The sequence below is a fragment of the Strongylocentrotus purpuratus genome, unplaced genomic scaffold, assembly GCF_000002235.5.
Source record: "Strongylocentrotus purpuratus isolate Spur 01 unplaced genomic scaffold, Spur_5.0 spur5_scaffold_20, whole genome shotgun sequence".
Classification (NCBI taxonomy): domain Eukaryota; kingdom Metazoa; phylum Echinodermata; class Echinoidea; order Camarodonta; family Strongylocentrotidae; genus Strongylocentrotus; species Strongylocentrotus purpuratus.
Window position 1 is genome coordinate 27,576,510 of NW_022145606.1, and position 8,187 is coordinate 27,584,696.

At 35.4% G+C, this 8,187-nt stretch overlaps 1 long non-coding RNA gene across 1 annotated transcript; it reads left to right on the plus strand.

Moving 5' to 3' along the window:
- Positions 1 to 4,591: 4,591 nt before the first annotated feature.
- LOC115927340 lies at positions 4,592 to 7,079 on the plus strand. Its single transcript, XR_004065575.1, has 3 exons — positions 4,592 to 4,762; positions 5,828 to 5,955; positions 6,430 to 7,079. It is a non-coding gene; the product is annotated as an uncharacterized LOC115927340 (long non-coding RNA).
- The last annotated feature ends 1,108 nt before the right edge of the window (positions 7,080 to 8,187 follow it).

Here is an 8,187-nt window from a genome sequence, read left to right on the forward strand (position 1 = left end):
TCTCTTTTTGATAATACAGAGTCGGAGTCGGAGGCTTTATCATCAGTCAATGGCGTGGAACATCGTCAAATTCCAAGCGAAATTAGGGGTGAAACAATCATATTACCAGTCCACGACAATGTTTTATGCACCCTAGTTATGGGCTAGAGTAGTATGCTGGATGGCTTTTATTCATTGCTGCTTTATTCTCTTATGCAGGTGTGTTCTGTCCACTTCAAGGATGGCAAACCAACTGCAGACCAGCCGTATCCAGTCCAATGCTTGGGTTACAAGAGTTATGTAAGTTAATTTACCACAATCTTGTTCTATACTATTCTTTAAAAAACCACACACATAGAATAGCCAATGAATTGTAATAACAATCTGACATTTTGAAGAAAGAAAAGAGTGGAAAGAAAATTCAATGATAGATTTTAGACTATTTTAGACATTTAAAATGATCTTCTTTTTGTATTTAATTTGTTTTTCTAATGATGCCATGTATTCCCCCCCCCCCCCTTGAATTTATGTTTTAAAATTTTAAAAAAATAGTTGGGGGGGGGGGTAGAATTACGAACATGAAATTTGCAAAATATACCCCCTTCAATTTTCTCTTTTCTTTTTCTAGGGAGGGGCGTGAATTTTGTCCTTCAATTAAGTATGGTTGTGATGAACTTCAAATTCCTTACATTATTAATTTATCATTATTTTTATTATCAATACTATTTGATCTGTAACAGAAACGACTGAATCCTGGAAGGCCACAGCCAAAGCGACGAGTGCCACTCAACTCGACAGACATGGCGACTGATGACGAACAGCCTAATGAACTGCCTGACAATGATGAGGGAGGGAATGGCACTACTCACACTTCTATGCAGACCGAAACGCCAAAGATGGAGGATTCCCCTTTTCAGTGGCAGGATATCCCCCTTCAAGATCACAACTATGCCATTAAGGACCAATCGTGGCGCACCGTGTCAAAAGCATCACAAACGGACCATTGTCCTGAAGCATCTGTTACAAACATGGATAATTGTGTCGTGAAGTTTTACACAGGATTACGTTTGGCTGTGTTTTGGGCATTTGTAAATTCTCTTATCATGTCTTTGTCCTCTATACCGAATTCTAAAATTGCGGTCCACGATCAGATTCTTCTTCTTCTCATGAGGCTTAGACTAGGCTTAATGTTCACAGACCTTGGAGTACGATTTCGCATCTCCAGGACGACAGCATGTACAATATTTTCTACGTGGTTGCCACTCATGGCAAACTACATGAGATGTAACATAATCTTCTGGCCGCCACGTGACACTCTGGCAAGAATTCGGCCCAAAAGCTTCGCTACTCTCCATCCGAAAGCTACCTGCATTATAGACTGTTTCGAGATCTTTGTACAAAGACCATTAAATCTGATGAAACGAGCCCAAACTTATTCAAACTACAAAAGCCATAACACATACAAGGCGCTTTACTGTATTGCACCTAATGGATTTGTGAGCTTTGTCTCGAAACTCTTTGGTGGACGTGCAAGTGACACTTTTATTTCAAGAAATTGTGGTTGTGGGGAACATTTGTTACCAGGGGACGAAGTGCTAGCCGATAGAGGCTTCACTATTACGGACATTTTACCACCAGGTGTAAAACTGTCGATCCCAACATTCACGAGGGGATTCAAAGACCGTCGCCTACCCGAAAAATGTGTGACGGAAACCAGACGAATTGCAAATGTACGGATCCATGTCGAGAGGGCGATCCGACGTTTGAAATGTTTCAAAATATTGAGTAGCACAATCCCTGCTACTGTTCAAAATGTTGATGACATTTTAATTGTATGTGCTGGCTTATATAACCTGCAGCCCCTCTTGATTAATGAAGAAAGTGAATCAATGGACAGTGATAACAGTGAGGACACTGGCAGTGAAGGAAAAATTATTTTTGGTTCTGAACAATAACTTAAGAATCATTTATGATTAAATGGTTTTCAAGTTATCGGAATGAAAGAAAACAAGTTGCACTCGCAAGGGAAACTTCCTGCAAAAAAGGAAATGTCAGTAGGAGTAGGCCCCCTATTATATTAAAGGAGGAGTACTTGCTCCGATTTTAGTTATTTCTATTTATAAATGATATATATCACCAGCTATTAAATCTGGAGTTATAACAATATGCTGATGATGTTATAATATGAGACTGGGAAAGATGTGCAATCTATAACCTCTGAATATTTATTTCACATTTTAATCTGTTTCCAATGTTAACAGGACCTTGTTGAAAACAATATACCTGAACATGTTATCCTGTTTAAAGATGTTTTAATAAATAATTGATTAATTAAAGCAATTAATGGTAGACTACATGTATTTACATGTTAGTGTATTTAAGCATGTTTTGAGCACAATCAATTACATCTAGAGATATGCTGATGATGTTATAGTATATGAGACTGGAAAAGATGTGCAATCTATAACCTCTAGATTACTATCAAATATTTATTTCACATTTTAATCTATTTTCAATGTTAACAGGACCTTGTTGAAAACGATATACCTGAACATGTTATCCTGCTTCAAGATGTTTTAATAAATAATTGATTGATTAAAGCAATCAATGGCAGACTACGTGTATTTACATGTTAGTGTATTTAAGCATGTTTTGAGCACAATCTATTACATCTGGAGATATGCTGATGTTAAAGTATGAGACTGGGAAAGATTTATCTATAACCTCTAGATTACAATAAAATATTTAATTCACATTTTAATCTATTTTCAATGTTAACAGGAACTTGTTGAAAACACAATATACCTGAACACTGTTATCCTGTATAAAAATGCTTTAATAAATAATAGATTGATAAATTAAAATAATTAATGGTAGACTATTTGAGTGTATTTGAGCATGTTTTCTAAACATTTTTGTCAAGAAGGGGGAGGGGTGGTGGAATCTACATTGTATGTGCTAGGTTCCTTTTAAAAAAAAAACCTTTTGATCAAGATTGACTTCGATCGTGATCTTCATGATTTATATGCCACTCACGCCGACCTCACAAATGAGGACCAATCACATTCATCATTACATGCATTCCATGTTCTTTGATGCCCTTGAAATCGGTAACATAGTTTGGTTTTACATGTGAAAGGTATGTGTGTGTGTGTTTGTTAATTACAGTCCACTCCCGTTATAACGAGGTGCCCGGGACCAAGCCAATTACCTACTAGTGTAATGACATATCGTTATACTGAACACATAGGCACACGTATAGACACATGTGCACATGCTTGAAATTGGGACCAGGAAATTGAACTTGTTCTAACGAAATCTCGTTGTACTAGTATGTTGAAATGACTAGCTAGAAAATTCATATCTTTGTATTGAATGTTCTTGCTCATGTACAATAAAATAACGTGTGTATTAAAATTCCTGACTTTTGCGCCTAAAATCTCAGTTCCAAACATTCATTATGCTATTTTGCTGGTCACTTATGCCCCTTTATTCTACACTGTCTGACTTCATCTGTCCTTTCTCTCTCTATTTTTCAATACTTCGTTCTTTTTTCCCACCAATTTCCTTGTATAATACTCCACTCCCGTTAATTATAACGAGGTGCTCGAGACCAAGCCAATTACCTCGTTATAACAAAATCTCGCTACATGTATGTAACGCCCCCTTAGTGGTATAGGGTGCTAAAATAAAAGAACACGAGGAGAAACAATAGATGGTTGTGATGCTATAGTGTCAAGACGTGGAATCGCACATTTATTATCAATATAATAAACACAGCATACTGTATTCATAGACAGTATCAAGGCAAATAATCTTTACCCATGATAACATTGGCTCATCCAATCATTATCTAGGTAATATAAAAAGTAATTGAACTCATTTTGTGACTATTAGACATTTAACCTCCTAATCCCTTTCATGTCCATCATAATATCAAAATGACTAAACTGCTAAATAACTACATGTATTTACAGGTTCATTCATAACGAAGTCTTTCATATGAATCTAAACTCAGCTTACTAATCAATTCCAACACCAATCATAATAACCTAATTGAATTGGTAAAGCAACATCAAAATACTTAAAGGACTTTTCTCTTTCCTTTTCTATTTAAAAGCAGAGGTTAGATAATGGATTAATTTAGGTAAAATATCAAACATGGTTCAGCCTGTTTAATGCTCTGAACAAAGTAAACTCCAATTTGGGGTGGAGTCTCACAAGTTAAAACAAGATGGCTACCCTGATTCTAACAAAGTATAATTCTATATAATAATACTCTAAGGCGTCGAGGGGGGTATCTGGGGTCCATTTTACAGCGCCCAAATCTCCCCTCCCGCCCGCCCCCGGTCGCCGCCGGGCGGTCCCGCGGACGGACGGCGTTTTAATCTACCCATTTGGCCACGTCCCCGTTCGAACTTCGGTCGTGGTCGCCGTCGACGTCGATAAAGGCGGTTTCGGGGTCCCGGGGAGGACGGGCGGACGAGGGCACGGCGGGCGTCGCGGATTGCAAGGAGGCGACGAACCCGCGAGAGCGAGTCGGCAAGGCGTGCATCCGCCCTCTGTGCAATCAACAAAGAGACACACAGCAGACGAGAATCTACTCTGTCAGTGGATGTAGCACATCACGTAGTAACAATGGAGCGGGCTTACTCCGTGTGAGGCATCTTCCTATGGTAGGCCATGCGTGTACGTGTATTATGCGATGATTCTATGCTCACTTCACACACACAGTAGTTTCGACGATTTTCGTTTGGATTTTGCCCATTAATGTGACCTCAAAGTGAGTGAACAGAGTTTAATATTTTGAATTTAAATCAGTCAAGTCTTTATTTGATATTTATTAGCTTATTTCATGATGTTTTTGTGTCATTGTAATGGCCATGATCAGACGTTCAATTTCAGAATAAGCTTGAATGTTATTAACGGATTGATTTCGGTCATCAACAGGACCGGAGCGGGGCGCTGGCACTGCAGCTTGGTGTTGGCGCTGGCACGAGTGTTGCGCTGGCACGAGTGTTTGCAAGGGGTGACCATTTAGGCGTACGTGTATGTAATTATGTGTCTGCATGTTTCTCTGAGGGGTTACCCTTGGTAAATGAACATGTTTTTGTTTATAATAATATGGGTTGTGCCATATCTAAAAATATGCACTACTTATATGAGTTATAGTTTGTCATAGACTAGATCTAGATCTACTTGAAATTAAATGGTCATAATTTATGGATAAGAGTAAGATAACACGCGTCAGTGGCATGTTAAGGGGTTCAGTTGACAGTTTCTACGTCAACGTACATGGGTTATATATTAACGGATTTATTTATTTTAATCGGAAGGAATTCGGCAATTCTGATCATATGCACGTAGAGTCTCCGCTGCGCGGTCACAGAAATTTAAGGTAGAGTCTATGCATGAAATTTGAAGGCTTTAGAATATTCTTTCCCAGAACTCTGGTTCTTAAAACCGGCCGTAATTGCAGCAGATGCTGTATTTTCTGAGCTGAAGTGAATTTTTATTTTTAAAAATTGGACTGGTTGATATATTTCATTGACATTTCTTACAGTTATTCGGACAATGATCCCGGTCAACTTGATACCTCATTCATGAATAACGATACCTCAATCATGAATAACGGAGCTGTATTTCTTGCGTACGCGCAGAAAATAACCGAAAAGAAGCTCACCACGCAAACACAGAAATTTATGAATATCAATCAATATTTTTTATTAAAATATAATATTTAAAATTTAAATCAGTCAAGTCTTAATTTGATATTTATTAGCTTATTTCATTATGAAATCAATTTTAAATACAATTGTAAATAAAATTGTTATATATCTCTTATCAGACTAATGTATGATGAACCCATCGCATGTACCACCTGTAGCAGCGCCCCATGGATGTGTGGCTGAGATGAATCCCTCCTACGTACCATCTCTATCAGTATCAGCGCCCCAAGGAAGTGCAAGTAGCAAAGTGAGAGCAATGCAGGTTATTTTTAAAAATATTTAATTTTTATTATGTATTTAATGAATAATAATAATGATTAGTAGTAATGAATTTGTCTTCCACAGCGCAACAAAATCACTTCAATCAATTATTAGTAAATAATAAATAGATTTGAGGTATTTGTTCTGTCATCAATATGTTCCCTTTTAGCTGGACAATACAATCTCATAAAATGCAATGAGAGTGCACATATAGAGGATCCTTGATAACTTTGCAGAAAAAATATGAGTGTTGTTTTCTTGCGTACGCGCAGAAAATGACCGAAAAGAAGCTCACCACGCAAACACAGAAATTTATGAATATCAATCAATATTTTTTATTAAAATATAATATTTTAAATTTAAATCAGTCAAGTCTTAATTTGATATTTATTAGCTTATTTCATGATGAAATCAATTTTAAATACAATTGTAAATAAAATTGTTATATATCTCTTATCAGACTAATGTATGATGAACCCATCGCATGTACCACATGTAGCAGCGCCCCATGGATGTGTGGCTGAGATGAATCCCTCCTACGTACCCTCTCTATCAGTATCAGCGCCCCAAGGAAGTGCAAGTAGCAAAGTGAGAGCAATGCAGGTTATTTTTAAAAATATTTAATTTTTATTATGTATTAAATGAATAATAATAATGATTAGTAGTAATGAATTTGTCTTCCACAGCGCAACAAAATCACTTCAATCAATAATTAGTAAATAATAAATAGATTTGAGGTATTTGTTCTGTCATCATTATGTTCCCTTTTAGCTGGACGATACAATCTCATAAAATGCAATGAGAGTGCACATATAGAGGATCCTTGATAACTTTGCAGAAAAAATATGAATGTGGTTTCATGCATGGGAGGTTGATATGTACAGTCCTAATTGAAAAAGTAATCTATCTCTTCCCATTATCTCATTGTTTTAACAGAAAAAAAGAGGAGGAAGTATGTAATTATGTGTCTGCATATATTTCCAAGTATGGAGAACATCAAAGCGTCTCTTTTAAGTTAATTGAATCATCCATGCAAAATATCTTTTTGATGATAACTTTAATAAATGGATCATGTTATTTTAATAAAGTATGTTAAGCCAAATTAAAAAATTGTATTCATGTTTTCATTTGGAGCAAGTTTACATAAGTATGTTGTAATTTTTTTAATTATTGATAGACTCTTTGAAAATCAATTTCATTTATAATCTACTATCATGTCAGCATTGTGATCCGAGAAATGAGAGAAATTAAGCAAAAGATGGAAAATATGTGAATACATCAATTAATATATTATTTTCAGTGTAGAACTAAATTAACTTAGTAATGTGTGAAAAAAGGAAATGTGAGAATGGGAGTGAAATGGAATGGTATTGCTAGATACTAGAGAGAATGGGAAAGCGAAAGGGAGAAAATGGATAGGAACAATTGAAGACAATAATCATAAATAACGAAAGTGAAAACGAAATTAAATTATAAATTATCTGCAACAAATTTTAATTACAAATATCTGATCTCACTTTTTTTCTCCAATTTTCAATTTTTATTACATGGTACAGATAAAAAAAAAATAATCAAAACGCTACATTAAACGACAAAGAAAAGGTTTATATCTTTACAAGTATAAAATATAAATAAAAAGAGAAGAAAATGGAATAATAAATAAAAAGTAATCATATACAAGAAAGAGAAATAAAAAAGAAAATAAAAGAAGACAAAAATGTTCCAAAGAAAAAAAGGATGTTAAATTATATAAAAATTAACCTTAATTTTGTTTGTATTTAAATCAATATTATTTTCGAGAGCGCATATATCTATTAACATTTTACAGCCCCCCCCCCCCCAACCCCCTATAATCCCGTGGATATTTCAATGTGAATACCAACAAGTTAGACTTATGGTGTCCTCAAAATGGCAAATAAAGTTGGGTAGGAACTAATGGTTTCCTCTAATTTGCAAATACAGTTCTTGGTGGTTTTAATTTATATATCTATTACACCCTACCCCCCCCCCTTAGGTATTCCGCGGGTCCTGCTTCTATTACAGTTAATTTCTTTTTTTAATCAGAAAAACATTTTGAAGTGCTTTTCATTTTTTTTTTCTTTCAAAAAATAAAAAATCAACAAAAATCAACAAAAAAAAAAAAAATAGGAGGAGGCCCCAAAAAGGAAGCGGACGGGGAAGCTGTTTTATTTTCTTTAAAAAAATAAAAAAATAAAAA